This window comes from Pinus tabuliformis, chromosome X (assembly GCF_031772625.1).
Source record: "Pinus tabuliformis cultivar Carrire ecotype Pingquan chromosome X, CPIR1, whole genome shotgun sequence".
NCBI classification, from domain to species: Eukaryota; Viridiplantae; Streptophyta; class Pinopsida; order Pinales; family Pinaceae; genus Pinus; species Pinus tabuliformis.
In genome coordinates this window covers 702,406,328-702,422,765 of record NC_142308.1, presented here as the reverse complement: position 1 = coordinate 702,422,765, position 16,438 = coordinate 702,406,328, and positions in this window count along the sequence as shown.

Sequence of the window (16,438 nt, the reverse complement as noted above, 5' to 3'; positions counted from 1 at the left end):
ATGAGGCTCTACTGTATTTATATGAGCCTTTGATATATTCAAATGGCCTAACTTAGATTAATGAGGCCCCTAAAATAAAATAATGTGCAAAATAACATCACTATGGTGACAAGCCTACCAAATAGCTCTAAAATATGAATAATTAGCCTCTCAAGAGGGCCAAAATGATAGAAAAATAGCTAGAAATGCCATTGGAAAGCCAAATCAAGTCCCTCATGTGCCAAAACGAATAAGAGGGCTCCAGTAACAATGATAAAAGGGGTGGACCTTTAATCTCCAAGTAAGTAATCTATGGTGCTCCCAAGTGGCTATGGGGGCACAAGGAATGGTCTCATGGGTCTCCAACTAGATCGAAAAAGTCTGGTCTCCATCGATAAGGGCTAGAATGATGACACAAGCCCTCCCTTTTCCCCATAGGTGAGACAAAACCCCGTTTAGGCTTTGGATCAACTACCAAGTGTATGTAGCTATATATGCAAGGTGGTCTAGGTGCATCATCATCATTAAATAACTAGGGCAGGAACAAGCAATAGGTAGTGTTGAAGGATCCCATGGCATGGCTATTTCTCTCTATCAGGGAGGAAACCCAAAACTCTCAATGCTCACCCTAAAAATTCCATTATGACCCTCTGAAGGGCTTGGACCCCATATAGGGAATCGAAACCCCAAGATGAAGACCCACCTGCAATCCTGTATAAGATCCAATGCGTCTCCTCACCTTCCAGCACAACAATTCATTAGTTAATTTCGGTAAAAGAGCTTACAAATCATGGAACAAAGTGGGCACTTCATAGTGACATGCCCTTCCATAAAGGGATTTAGAACGTAAAAGTGTCCCGAGGTGCAAGAAAGAGGTTAATGAAGGACCCTATTAGGTGGTTTCAGCCCCCAAGGGAGTGACAAGTCCATGTTACATCCTCAAATGGAAGATGTCATATGACATAATGATGAAACATATTGGGACATCAGAGGGAGGCTCCAAGCCACATGCCATGGTACAAGGGAAACAATAATGAGGGAAGCCCACTATTGGGTGTATAGATGAAGGAGAGAATTATCGTGGTACACAGGTTACCCCGACCTTCGCTTTTCCACCCTTCTTCATATGCCTTTTTCCTTTTATTGATTTTTCTTTTTATAACTTCTATGGCCTCTAGGGAATGAGAGCATGATGGCAAGATATGAAAATTATTACCCCCTTAACACTGGTTAGTTCATCACCCACCAAAGGTTGGGACAATCATGGGTTTTTTAATGATTAAAGGGCTCATATACGGGCCCTAGGAACTAGGGTGATGGCCATAATGATAGTGGGCAGAGCTCACATCGGATTTTTCCCAAGTGCTAAATTTGTATGTCCCATCCATGTTTTGCATTTTATGGTACATTTCTAGTTGAGAGTGGCCAAATTATGCTTTTTACTTTGTTTTTAGCTGCATCAACCTCCGAGGCATCATTCCAGGCCTAACCCAAAGTGTGGAAAAGGGGAGGGGGAGGCCAACTCCTTGTGGACCCAATGGAAAAATGTGGACTTGAATGGGAAATATGTGGAAAAGGGGTTATAATGAACACATGGGAGTGATGTTGTGGTTTCAGGAAGCGAGACCATGCAACCAAATTTGATATTTCCCATGTAGTGCCAATCCTAAAGCTAGCAGCCAATAGATGAGATCCCAGAGGACTAGGATACAAGACTAACCACCAAATTGGACAAGGGGACAAGACTAAATACCAAACCCATTCTTTCCGCTGAATCCACCCACTAAAACGTGTCCATAATAAGTAAGAAAAAATACCTAATTACATAATGAAAAACCATACCTTCGTGGTTGGAAGGCCCACCTTCAAATATACGATCATAATAGATGGGTGGGGGCATATAATGGATGGATCAGGTGGCATATAAAGGTGGAACATAGAACTATTTGGGGGATGAAAGGGGTTATTGGCTGCCATCTGAAGACAATATAGGAGAAATATTTCTCCTATGGGTGTCACCCACTAGTGGTGGGTAACATCTAGCTCCAATTGGGACATGATCTCTTAGTAGAGTGCACGAACATACTTGAACGAGGAGGTCATGAGGACACCAAAAATATATTGGGACTATAGACATTTTACTTGCACATTAAAGACTAAACAAACAAGGAAACATGTTTTCATGATGAATTATGATCACCCATGCTTGTGTTAGGCCATAAAATCAACAAGAAACAAAAATTTAATTCTAAATTCAACTACTCTAGCATGATAAAAGAATATGATATTAGTTGTAATGTGAAATCATCATGCAATGCATCCTACTCTAACATGCATATAATACAATGTAAGGTATCAATGAAAGGAGTGATGCATTTGAACGAATCAGGCCAAAGTTTGTCATCAAGACTAGTAATATAATAATATTCCTCACTAACCTTAGCATGAATCTTGACAAGAATATGATTTTTTTCAACCACCACAACATCCTCGATTTTGAATTCCCTCTTGGGCCTCCATTTCTTACTTTGTTTATGGTTGGGTCTTTTAAGGATGCAGAACTATTGAGAGGGAAGGATAGGTGACAATTTCTCAGGCTTAGGGATCTTATAATATGGAATAGGCTCTGGTTTTAACACATGAGTTGGATATAAAGGCTCCCCATAGAGAATGAAAGGGGTTCCATCAGACTACGGAATGGTGACATAAGATAAGTCCATTTGAAGTTGACCACCTACATTATCACCCAATTTATTAGACAATAACATTCCCCATATCTAAGGTATATCTATGACCACAACATCCATGAACAATGATTTTTCAAAATTCATAGCTGATGACACCTTGAGATCTGTTATAAGGCCTTTTACTTCGACAGGCTGGGAGTTGAAACCACATACATTCTTGTCGGGTGATGTTAAGATTGAGTTGCTTCATGACTTTTAATGGCATGATGTTTGTGGAAGACCCATAATCCAACATACAATTGTGTAAGAGAAGGCCATTAATAGATAAGGTGAGCAAAAATGGATCATGGACAAGGTTAGTATTGGAGAGGTGTATGTTTTGTAATGTGATTGGTGTGTCCTCTTTCTTGGCTTGCCATTTTTGGTGTGGGAATTTTACTAGGTCCTTTGTGGGAACTTGCATAGTCATATTTCCCATAGAAGTGCTTGCATTAATATCAAGTTTGACCTCCTTACCTTTAGCCTTGTGTTTAGGCTCCTCTTTTGGAGGATCCTTTTTGGTATTGTCTTTCTTGGGAGGAAACTTCTTTGAAGGATACTTCTTCAAAGGTTCCTTAGGAAGAGGTTTCTTTGGAGGAGATTCATTCTTGTTAGGTTCTTCATAGCTAGAGGGGATGTCTTTTTTATTCTTTTGTGAGTATTGGGCTCCCTCAAATTTCCCACTATCATTAGCATTGATGATTGGATCATCCTTTTCTTCTTTGAGCATTACTTCACTAATCAAAGGATGATTTTATGTGCCACCTAATGTAATGTTGAAGGTGTGGGACTCAACAATATTTGTTTTCTCATCACTCTACTCATCTTCACTTTCTTCTTCAACACTTTGTGCATTTTTAGAAGATTATTCTTGTTCCACAACATTAGTTGGGGCTAAAGTGTTGGGAACTTGGGATGATCTCTGCTTGTGTTCATCATTAGTTCTCTTAGGAAAATGCCTGTTCTTGGGAATGAAATTTGACTTTTCATCCTTTTCAAGAGTGGTGAAATTATTCATGTAAATCTTGTCCCTTTAGTTAATTTCCTCAGATAACTTGTCAATCTTCTTAAGGACCACAACAAGGGTTTCCTCAGTTTTGTCTTTGGAATTACTCTTCTTAGCTTCCACCTTAATTTAAGGGTTCTCAAACATTTACATTTTAGAAAGGTTTAAGTTTTGTTGAGCTTCAGTAACAATTTATTTGGCCTCAACAAGACTCTTTGGTTTCTTATCCTTTAATGTGTATGTTAGATGACCACCCACAACTAGAGTAATTTTTTCAAGAATGATTGCATCAGGAAGTCTAAGGTCATCAAGGATGTCCTTAACTACTTTATAATTTTTTTGGATGAATTATTTAATATCTTCCATTTATTTAACTATGTGGTAAAAATTTTTGATATTGAAATACCCTCGGGCATCAGATGACAACCTTCTCATAAAAGCATATTCAAATTGGTCAGGGTCACTTATACTACCTGAAGGGAGGCTAAGACACCATTCCCTTACTTGTCCCTCTAAAGAAAAAGCAAAAAGCTTCATGCTCCCATCATCATCATCAATTTCCCTCAGGGAAAGCATCCAATAAAACTATTCAACATGAACAATTAGAACTTTGGGTGGCATGTCCTTTGAACTTGCACAACCAGTCATGATATTTTTTAGGCAAATATTCTAGGATTACACTCAAGACCAAAGGTCCAAAAACACTAGCAAGGTACCTCTTGATTCTTGGGACTTTGGGTTTGTTTTTATTTTGGTTGGTATTGGAAGTGGTTGCAATATTGGGAGTCAAATTACCAACCTTTTCAAATTTAGGGAGATGATTAGTTCTAACAGGTGATGGAGTTCTTTCTCTCCTTATTGCAACAACCCTAGTTATAGGAAGAATTTTGTCTTCTTCAAGTAAACTAGGGGATTGGAAAATGAATGGAGTCACCAGAGGAATATTTGTAATGTTGTCAATGAATCAATTCCTCAATTATTCACAAGGGAGGTAGACTTTCTTCCTCCTTGACAACAATGCCAAAAATGTTAGCACACAATCTAGTAGGGGTACTAGGAGGGGTTCTAGAGGGGATATTACTAGACTAAGTGGAAACAATGGGACAAGGATCCACTTTCACCTCAGTCGATGCCCCCTGCTCTTTACATACTTTCATCAATGGGAGGAGTCTTGGTATGAAGGAAATCACTAAAATAATGTGGTCAATGATTAGATATGATGTGATTTCCAAAGCTAATTCAAAGGAGAGACTTATATAGTGGCTTGCTTGCTCTAGAAGCAAAAGAAGGGCTCTCCAAGAAAGAGTTATTGGTAGGAGGCCTAGATCTAGGTGCAAGGGATTCTCAATGCAGGGAAAGCTTCTGGCTCAAGGATTCCTAAAAAGTATCCCTCTTAGGATAATGTAAAATTATGATTTGTAATGTTTTGGCACCACAAGAGTGATACTTAAGGGATCCAAGAAAGACCTAGGTTTTAGGATGATCATCCAACAATGTGACTAGGTCAAACAAGGATGAGAAGAAGGGTCACTTAAGGATGAACTTCCTCTAAGTTTTTAAGTGAGAAACAACCCTTTGAAAGCCATTAACCAAAGAAACCTAAGACAAAATCGTGTTGAAGCTAGGGCTTAGGTTTTATTAAAATCCAACCATGGGAATAGAATGAAATTTTGTGGAGACCTAGAGGACACCCCGATGAAACTATGGATAAACTTGCACTTAATTTGAACCATCCCAATTCATTTAGTACTAGGAGGCTATTAGGGTTAAGGAAAAAAAAAGAGTGAAAGAAAAAGGATTTAAGGTGACCACCAAGAATTTAGAATAGTACCTAATCCTTTTTATGAGAATTGGAGTCAAAGGAACCTTGATTTTCAAACTTCACTATCTCAAGGAGGCATATTGCAACTCTACAAACTCTAAAATGAGAGGTCAACGACTACCCTAGACTTTTATACTTATTGAAAATGTTATGATGGAGTTTCAAGGATATATTTTATCATTCCTCTAGGAAAATTAATTCTTATGATCTCATGAATAACGCATGCAATATTTTCACAATATTAGTGCAAGAAACAAAAGTCGAATCTTCTTAGGGCACATTTAAGATGTAGAAAAGTTATTCCATACATTAGACATGTAGCAAAAAGAAAAGATTGCATCAAATGTAGTTAAAAGGTAACAAGAATATATCTATCCATCCATAACATGTCAAAGAGCTCCAAGACAATAGTGCAAAAATTTTATCCAAACATCAAAGTTCATTTACTCCAAAAACTCGTCCAAAAGTACAGGTCAGAAATCTTTCTAAAGAGAGAGATACAAATCCAAGTGATGATGATTGTTACAATGAGGCTCTATTGTATTTATATGAGCCTTTGAGAAATTCGAATTGCCTAGCTTAGCCTCATGAGGCCCCTACAATAAAATAAAGTGAAAAATAACATCACTTTGGTGACAAGCCCACCATATAGCTCTAAAATATGAATAATTAGCCTCTCAAGAGGGAAAAAATTGAGAGAAAAATAGCAAGAAATGTCGTTGGAAGGCCAAATCAAGTCCCTCATGTGCGAAAATGTATAGGAGGGCTCCAATAATAGTGATAAAGGGGTTGGCCCCTTAATCTCCAAGCAAGTAACCTGTGGTGCTCCCATGTGGCTGTGGGGGCACAAGGAATGGTCTCATGGATCTCCAATTGGATCTAAAAATTTTGTGCTCCATCTATAAGGGTTGGAATGATGACACAAGCCCTTGTCTCCCTAGGTGAGACAAAACCCCATATGGGCTCTGGATCAAATGCCAAGTGTGTGGTGCAAGTATGTAGCTGGTTGGGCATGTGGTCCCTGTGTGTCATCATCATCAAATAACTAGGGCACGAAAAAGAAATAGGTAGTGCCAAAATATCCCATGGTGTGGTTGTCTACTCTCTGTTGCGGTGGAAACCTATGGCTGTCAACGCTTACCCTACAATTGCCATTATGAACCTCTAAAGGGATGGGACCCCGTATGGGGAAGCCAAACCACAAGATGAAGACCCACCTGCAATCATATATAAGATCCAATGTGTCTGCTCACCTTCCAACACAATAGTTCATTAGTGCAATTGAGTAAATGAAATTACAAATCATGGAACCAAGTGGACACTTCATAGTGGCATGCCCTTCCATAATGGGCTTTAGAACGTATAGGTGTCCTCGAGTGCAACAAATATGTTAATTGAGGAGCCTATTAGGTGGTTTCAGCCTCAAAGGGAGTGACAGGTCCATGGTACATCCCTCAACTAGAATATATCATGTGACATAATGATGGAACATATTGGGACATCAGAGGGAGGCTCCAAGCCACACGCCATGGTACATGGGCAAAAATAATGAGGGAAGCCCATACATGGGTGTATAGATGGAGGGAGCGATAGCGGTACATATGTTACCCCAACCTTTTTTTTTTCACCCTTCTTCATATGCCTTTTGCCTTTATTGATTTTTCTTTGTATAACTGCATGGGGCTCTAGGGAATGAGAGCATGATGTGTAAGAAATAACAATGATTACCCCCTTAAGGTTGGGCAATTCATCACTCACCAATGATTGGAACAATCATGGGTTCCTTAATGATGTAAGAGGCTCATATAGGGGCCCTAGTAACCAGGATGATGGCCATAATGATATGGGGTAGATCTCATGTTGGATTTTACCCATGTGATAAATTTGTATATCCCGACCATATTTTCATTTTATGGTACATTTCCTATTGAGAGTGGAAAAATTATGCTTTTTATTTTCCTTTTAATTGCATCAACCTTTAGGGCATCATTCCAGGCCTGACCCAAAGTGGATAAGGGGATGGGGAGGCTAACTACTTTTGGACCCAATGGAAAAATGTGTACTAGGATGAGAAATATGTGGAAAGGAGCTATAATGAGAGAAGGGGAGTGATGTATGTGGTGTTAGGAAGTGGGACCTATTGATGGTGCTAGACCTGCCAACATTCATGGGATCACCTCGGTATGAAGTCCCAACTAGAACTCACACTATTTGGTGTGGGAGTCCCATCCGGTATGATGGCTTGATTGCCATTATCTTAAGGATTTGCCTCAACTCTTACTTGTCAGCACAGGAGAGTCATCCACTTTGTCTTCGAGAAGTAAGGTTCGCGTGCCTGGTGAGTGTAAGTGTACTTGTGTCAATGGTTCTTTTACTGTGAGGGGAGAAAGGGTGAAGATGAGTTCCAGGTTGAAAGGGATCAGTCCCAACTCGGCTAGGAACACACAACACAAAGGACACAGACAACTTCCAGTGGAGAAGTGCACTCGAATGCGTGTTACACAACATTTTTTCACTGTCCCTGTACTCCCTGTCTACGATCCTGGAGGATCTCTACAGTGTACCCGACATGCTTTCCTATCATTAATAAACTCCCATTGTGTCCCTTTTCATGAGCAGAACAATTCCCTTTTGCATCATTTCCCAAAAATCTTATGTTTATCCCAGTTTACAAGACCGACGCTAATAGCTTGTGCCTCCTCACGCCGATATGCAAGGAATACAACTGTCTCTAGCGCTAATCGGATCGACTGAGCCCTTTCTCAGTCACACTAATCCTATTTTGGAAAAAAATTTAAATATGGAGCCGAAGCTTCCAACTCTAGAAGCTTCGTAACGGAAGTCTGGTAAATGGTTAGGTCGGATGGAGTCGAGGAGGTTAGTTTGGGCTCCTTTCCCCTATTAGGATGGAACTAATCCAAGACATAAGGCCTTATTCCATATGAAGAGGAACCATATCCCCTCCATCTAAGCTATATAAACCTCTCTTTTTCCCAAGCACAAGCTAGATTTTAGTCCTAATTAAGTTCGAGCTGAAGTTTTGATTTTGGAGTAGTGAGTAAGCTACCCATAGTTTGTAGCTCTCTAGTTTGTGTTTAAGGGAGAATTGTGTGTTTGGTTTGGTGTGAAGACTAAATGGAAGAGCCTTGTGACTACCATTGTTGGGGCTATCCATGAGATGCTAGCAAAAGTGTGTGGGAACCTGGATATGTCAGAGGAGAAAAACAACGTCAAGATATCGATTGTAATCTCTTCTTATACTAATATAGATGAAACTATCAATTGATTTCCTACATGAAACGTCATCTCACATATTTATGGCTTAATGTTTCTTGACCTGTTAAGTAGGTTGAATGCAATTTGTATGTTATCACGTTTGTTGTTTGCTATTGTTTCTTTGTTTCAGGTGTTCAAAGGAAGGAAACGAAAGATAGCTTGAGTGAGGAAGCAAGATCATCACCAAGCAGAATAGCGTACTAAGAGGTAGGTCCTCTTGTTTGATTCTAACCTAAGGAGATCTTCCATAGATTGTTTGTTTGTGGCTAGACCCTGTCTCTCAATCTAGAGGAATTGTTTGTGTCCACACTTAGAATTTACCTACACCACAAATTGGCGACTCCGTTGGGGACCCAATCCTTCTGTTTGTTTGTTTGTAATTTCATGGTTTTGTGTGAACTTTTCTAGTATCACCAGTTCCCTTTAGCCTTGTCTTCTTTGCTTGGTTTACTGCTTTGGGTCTGAAATTTATAGTAGCAAGTCTAGTCTCAGCCTTAGAAATTGTCTATTATTTCCTTGCATCCTCGGTTAGCACGTTTATTTTCTTAATAGTAGCACCGATCAGTGAAAATTGCTCAGAAACAGTCGCGTCGTCCCCCTTTTGGCACTTGTTGTCAGTTAGGCAGTCGCGCCGATGCCTATAGGTAAAGATTAGGGTTTTCCCTAGATCTTGACCAGTGTGTCTTGCTCTCTTGATTTCTGCCTCTAAGCTTGTTTAGGCTTTGTTCTCCCTGACTGGAAAGCTTCATTTGGTTTAGTTTATGTGCTTGTTGATTTTCCTTCTTTTTACTTGATTTCTTGAGTCCTTGGATGGTTGGTGGCCCTAGGGAATCTAGGTTGTCATCCATTCAGCTGATTGTGAACTCAGTGAGTCAAGTGGTTGGTGAATTTACTCCTTGCATTTCGTTTGTAGTCCTCTTGTTGCTTTGATCTCCATCACACAAGTTTGAAAGGTTTCGTTTGCTTAAACGCCTCTTTTCCAGCATAGATCACATTCCTTGTCTTGTTTTTGATAGATTCATTGCTTCATTGGTTTAGAAGAAAATATATTTTGTGTCTTTTCATTTTCTTGAGGATTGATTGTCTCAAAAACTTTTTCGTTGAAGCGTTTTATGAAAGATTCATTTTGTCATTTCATGAAAAGTACATAATTCTAGTTTGTTGCATCAATGTGTTATGTTAGTTAGCATCATTGATGACTAGAGTTGCATTTGCATTTGAAAAGAAGAAGGAATTCTCTTTACTTGTGGAAGGACTGCTTGAAGTGCACTTATTAGGAAAATAGGAATTTGAAAGAGTTTTTCATTAGTTTATTTTTAAAAAGTAAAGTAGTGAAAAAATCATTTTGCTTTCAGTTTCTTGATTGTTTGCATTTTATTGTGTTTTCTACTCTCTCTAGTGTAAACAATTTCTTTAATTGAAAGAGTCTTGTCTCATTTAGCTGCATATAGGATCTTTTGAGTCACATCGCTAAGGCTTGAAAAACTGAGACATAATTCAAGATAAACTTTAAAATGAACTCAATTAACCTAAGGTGCATTCGAAACCTAACGATCCAATCTAGAAGGTCTAGGCTAGAGATGTGTTCCGGCATCTTTAAACCTAGCAGCTGTCATTAGCTTCAACACTAGAAAACACTAGTACGGACTTGTACTCCCCGTACCATCGTGTATATAAAGGGAGACCCCATTAGGTTGTAGTCCTTTATCCACTGGAAGCCGAGTCTGCCACCTTGTAAATGTGATACACCGAACACAACATTCAGGGAGATTTCCTGCTCGTACTTCTCGGTTCACCAGGAGGTATTCTACAGTTCACAGTTACCTGGTAATCCTTTTTACCTAGATCATCTTGAGTAGTCATTTGATATTTTTAGCTCATTAAACTTAAAATATCATCCGAGTGCTTGTCATTTCGAGCTTGTTTCAAATCCAAAGTCACAGAGTCATCTTTGTTTCTTTCTCAACTCTTAAAACATGAAAGAGCAACAGTTTTTTTATGCTCTTAAAAAATTGTTGCCCATGATCTCATAACATCCTTGTTGGTATTTTATAGACCAAATCATGAGTATTCCTTAAAGTAGATTTTAAATCCTTGAAATTTATCTCTCTTTTCCTGTTATTTGAGACGAAGTATTCGTGGCTGAACCATCTGTTAACTTAGTTCCTCTTCCTCTCCTTGTCTGGAAGATTGTCTGAGGAGCCATTTCCAGAATTACCACAGTCACTTAAGGACCAAGGTGGTGAACTTGGAATTGTTCTAAGCATTCAACCTTTGTCATATCATCCTCCACCTCCCTCAAATACTGGGTCACTTTTTAATATTGGCCTAGAATCTCCGGACAGTCCTGTCCAGACTCTCGAGAGATCGCCGACTACTAAAGGTCAGCTTGGACTGGTTGTTTATCCTCTGAATCCTTTGTTCGATCCTGTTGTGATATCACTGCAGCATCCATACAGTCTGTATGATTGGCTGCGTATTCCTTTGGAATTATCCCCTCGAACATCTTCAGTCATTCGTCATCGCTTGTTTCCACCTATGGAATCTAAAGGAGAAATTCTAGTTTCCTCTCCGGGTCACTCGGAGGTCTCCACTCCACACATTTTCGAGGAGGAAGAATATCCTTTTCCACCTGAAGGTTTCCCCTACAAGGGAAGCAATGCCATCAATGTTTATTGAGATTTTCCACCTAATTATGTGACTTTAGCAGAGTTTGTCTCAGGTACACCTAGTGCCTCATCGCTTTATCATAACCCTGTTTGGGCATTTGGCACTATGCGTACCACAAGTCCGTTCATTCAGAACCTGACCTCCCAACAGATGGTTATTTCTGCAGTTACTTCAGTCCTGGTGTGACCCACCATTCTGAATCCTCTTGTCTCCTCAGTTCAAGTAACCCATCCGATTTGACCGACAGTCTCTAGTCATGTCTCTATCAGTTCGTCAATCCCTCCAACAAGTCGACAGGTTGTGCTGCCTGAGGGGTAGAACCTAAACGTTTCTATGGTGTCAGGCACAACCAACATGAGTGGCTCACAAGATCACATGGTTGGGATGAACTACCCTTCCTCTGGGGCTATTCAACACCCTCCTGGTCCTATTGGATCAAGCAATGTCTAGTACCAATAGGTCCAAAATCCCGTTGGTCCGTCTGGGTCAAGAAATTTCCAGTATCAGCAGCCTTATGAGGCTCAAGTTTAGTACCAAACTCCTTATGTTCCATATGGTTCCCAAGGAATGGTCAATCTGCCTTACATCCTTCACCCTAGACAGTATGTTCATCTTGGTCCGTCCACATTCTCTGTGGCTATGGCCAGATATAGTTCAGAAATTTTTAAGGTATCAATCCGGGAACTGTTCAAGTACCCTTGCAATAGTAAGGACAACCTCTGTAACAACAAGGGAAACCTTTGTTGTATCAAGGGCCATCCATGCAGCAACAGGTGTTGGGTCTTGAAATTTTCATTCACTTCCATTACACTTTCACTATCATGTCCATTATATCACTTCCATTTCATCTTCATTTCGCTACCACGTCACTACATTCATCTCACTTTCATCATTATTGGGTCACATTTATGTTTTTCCAAACTTTATTAATTCTTAGCATTTTTAAGTGAATTTGTGATTAAAAATTAGAAAATAATGTGCATATGCTTATACTTAACAAGTGGGATGAGATTGTTGACATGTGTAGGTCAAAAGGAAGCTTCTAAAAGACCTTTATGTGGCATCCTAAGGCCAAATTCGAATTTGAGTGGAGAAGATCATGGGATCATGAGGATATGTGTCACATTTCCTATTTGTATTGAAACTCTAAGAAGACATGTGTCTTATCATTTCCTATTTTGATTATAACTCTAGAGATATAGGGAGAGATTCATGGACTCTCATTAATGAGATAACTTCTCATATTTTTGTATAAATAGGAGATCTCTCTCCTTTATTTGGAAGCTTTGTTAACTTTGTTAGCTCACCTTGTCATTACTTTGTACTTTGTAATTTTGAAGAATTTGAATAAAGCTTTGAGGTTCCCAACATGGAAGGAGATGTGAAGTAGGAGATGTCATGGAGCATATTAGAATGTAAGGTAGAGTAGATTTTATTTTGTAATTTTTCTTTGATTTCATTCAAGTATGTCATTTTATTTTTATGATTGTTTTCAAGTTTAATAGTTTAGATTTTCCATTCATGCAAGTGTGTTCAACCAGTTGATTGTAGATTTATCTAACTGTGTAATATATGCTTAACAAAATAGTCCTCCTATTTTCCAATTGGTGCTTGGAGCATTAGAGCACACAGTAGATTAGTTTTCCTTTACATGTTTTGTATTTGCTTTCCATTTCAAATTAGCATAACTGACTGTGTTTCCTATGCTCGCTAAATCGTCTCAAGAAGGTGGCTCTACCATTTTCCAATTGGACTGAATTTGGGTGTTTGTTCACACAACAGTGAAAGATTTATTTCACATGCTTTCCTAAGATCACATCTATTCTATACTCAATTTCTTCAGTCATTTCAAGAAGATGATTTCGACATCTTCCTAGATTGAATGTTCCCAATGGTATTTGAGCCTGCAGTAGATCATAGTTGTTTTTGTATTATTTTAAACTAGCATTATCATTTTTGCTTTCATTTCATAGACATTTTGCCGGCCTAGATTAATCTAATTATTCAAAGTTTTGATTTGTTTTTATCTAATGTTCATTTCCTTTTCTCCCTTCTTTAGAAATTACATTTTAACATTAAAAGTAATTAGATTTAGTTGTCCATTGACATTTAGAGATTTCATCTAGAAGCATAACTTTTCTTTCTTAGATTAATTTCCTTAAGCATAAGAAACAAAACCCCCAAAAACAACATAAACTATAAAACAATGAAGTAAGAAAAAGGTTAACTAAGCACATATAATGCACTACACTTCATCAGTTTACGATACCTGGATTGATAATTTATGTAGATCAATTTAAGACGTTAAATTGACCCGACAGTAGGGGCAGGTGATGCCGTAGCAAGGACAACTACAACAGCCATAGGGTTAGCCCTTGCAATTGTTGCAGCAAACCATGCAGCCATAGATGCAGTATGTTCAACAAACCTCCCCGCCTATGTTTTCACAAGGCCAACCTCTACAGCCACAAGGATATCCTTTGCAGCTACAAGGGCAACCTCTACAGCCACAGGGATAGCCTTTGTTGCCGCAAGGTCAACCCTTGCAGTAGCAGGTCCAACCAATGTTAGGTCCCTATACTACTAGTGTAACCCCTTATTGTTATTAGTACAACCCCCTTATTATATTGTTGTACCCATGTAGTCCCCATATTGTTATTAGTGTGCCCCATAGAAGCCCACTAATGTTATTATTGTGCCCTTACATTATTATTGTTATGTCGGCTCTGATTATATTATGACCCCTTAGACTCCTATATATAGAAAGGAGGTCTTTTCATTTGTATCATCTAAGAATTGTTCATTTGTGTAATGTAAAGGAGTTTTCCCCCTCAAAGAGGCTTATTTCTAAGGCGTTCATCTATCTTTTCTATATTTTTGTGAGCTGGTTTCATAACATTTGGTATCAGAGCTTTGGATTCTAGGGTTTCATTGCTCCAAACAGGCCATCATGGCATTTGCACTATAACTTTTTTTCTACGACGTTTCAGATGCTAAAACAAAAACCCATTTGGGTTGAAATCATTCTGAAGCTCCGGTCCTAATTTCAGAGCTTTTCGCGCTATATTTGCGGAGATATGATCTGAGGAATTTGACCTTTTTCCAGACTCCCGAATTACATTCCAAACAGGTGACCTGGGGAAAATCGTCATAACTTTTTTTTTTAGCATCATATTGAAATTTCGTAAGAAGTTACAGAAATAGGACAAACTGTAGTTTCCTGTGTATATTTTTCAAATCCTAAGGTTAACACAGTGACACGTGGCACTTCATATAAGTTCGCCCTTCTGAAAAGGTATATAATCAGGTCATATTGGGAGATTGTGCATAACTCTTTCTTGGAGAATCTAAATTTGATCAGAATGGTGGCATTGGAAAGAGGACGTAGAGGGCTACTGCAGATCGCAATTTCAAAGCTGGAAGAACGAAAATTACAGAGTTATAGTTGCTTCAAGAACGAGCTCCTAAAATCAAGAAAAGGAAATATGAGGAATTTTGGTGGCAAGGACCCAGTAAATTGGATACTTCAGATGGAGCAATATTTTGATCTACATGGTGTACCACTGTTACAAAAGGTATGTATTGCATCTTCATATTTAGAACCGGATCAATTTTTATGGTACAAAGGGCTTTGTTCTCATAAACAACTTGTTACCTGGTCAATTTTCATGGAGGAAATGATAGCACATTATGAGGATACAAAGAGAAACACCTTCTTTAGAGCAACACCACAACAATTGGAAAGAGATGTTACAAAGTGGAAAGTAAAATTATGGCAAAAAGAAAGTCTACCCCTCATAAATATAATAATGGAAGTGTTGTTTCTCCTAACCTTCCACAACCTACAAGGGTTACACCACAACAATTGGAAGAAAAAAGAAAAAAAGGGCTTTGTTACAATTGTGATAAAAAATGCACTAAAGGTCATAAGTGTGTTGAGAAGAAATTATTTTACATAGAGTATGAAGAGGAGGAAGAAAAGGATCAAGAAACATCAAAAGAAGAGGATATGTGCCAGGACCCAACCCCAGAGAAAGAAGAAATGAATCGAACCATATCTTGTAAATCATTGGCATCAAGAAGAAGAAGGTTCAAACAATGAAATATCAGGAAGAAAAGTATCAAGAAACATCAAAAGAAAAGGATACTCACCAGGAACCAACCCCAGAGAAAGAAGAAATGAATCCAACCATATCTTTTAATGCATTTGTTGGAATTACCACTCAAACTGTAAACATAGAAGGACATATCAAGAAGAAAAAGGTAATAGTGTTGATTGATTCGGGTAGTACCAATAATTTTATTAATTGTAAGATAGCCAAGGACTTGAATTTCTTCCTAGATCCAGCACCAATGTGTCAAGTGATGGTTGTAAGTGGAGGAACCATAAATTTCTCTGGAAAGTTCCATAATATCAAGCTATCCATGGGAGAATATGTATTGAATAGCACAATGTTTTCCGTTGCAATGGGTGGTGTTGATGTTGTACTAGGATTCCAATGGCTACATCCTTGGGTACAATAGCTTTTAATTTTCAAGAACTTTTTATGAAATTTTCTTCGGAAGGAAAGGAAGTTGAATTAAGGGTATCACAGGGAAACCAAGAAAGATAATCAACTATGATGGAATGAAAAGCTTCTAAAGAAAGAACAACTAGGCGTAATTTCACAATTATGTTCACTAACTGTTCACACATTGAAATCATGTATTTATCCAGATCTCCAAAAAGTCTTGGACAATCATTCCAAGGTATTTGAGACTCCCAAAGGTCTCACACGTATTCGTGATCATGATCATGCTATTCATTTTATTCCAGGATGTGTTCCTCCAAACATCAAGCCTTATAGATATCCATATGCCCAAAGGAGTGAAATTGAACATATGGTTGCAGAAATGGTAGAGGTTGGTACAATTATCCAACCAAATTTAATAAACAAAGGAAGGTATGAATGGAAGAAT